This window comes from Oryzias melastigma, linkage group LG1, assembly GCF_002922805.2.
Source record: "Oryzias melastigma strain HK-1 linkage group LG1, ASM292280v2, whole genome shotgun sequence".
Taxonomy (NCBI): Eukaryota; Metazoa; Chordata; class Actinopteri; order Beloniformes; family Adrianichthyidae; genus Oryzias; species Oryzias melastigma.
Window position 1 is genome coordinate 30,083,582 of NC_050512.1, and position 377 is coordinate 30,083,958.

Here is a 377-nt window from a genome sequence, read left to right on the forward strand (position 1 = left end):
TGAATATTTACCAAAAATACAACGAATCTGGAAAACATTTTTTAAAATAAATGAACCAATATCGACTATAAATTGTATCTGTAGCCACAAAATAAAGATATAAATGTAATCGTTGTATAAATGAATCGTTATACCCCTAGTTTATGAGCTTTAATGTAAAAAAAAAAATCACCAAAAGTATTAGAAAACCAAATACATAATGTTAAAGGAGTGTTACTTCGGTTTATGTTTTAAAAAATAAACATTTAGCACTTTATGATAAATAAAGGAATTAAATAATGAACACATTTTGTGCGGACAGTGTTAAGTAAAAGGTCTCGGGACAGTTCAATTTCTCGTGCTCTTGTTTTGAAAAAGGACGCACCGGACGTTGTGCT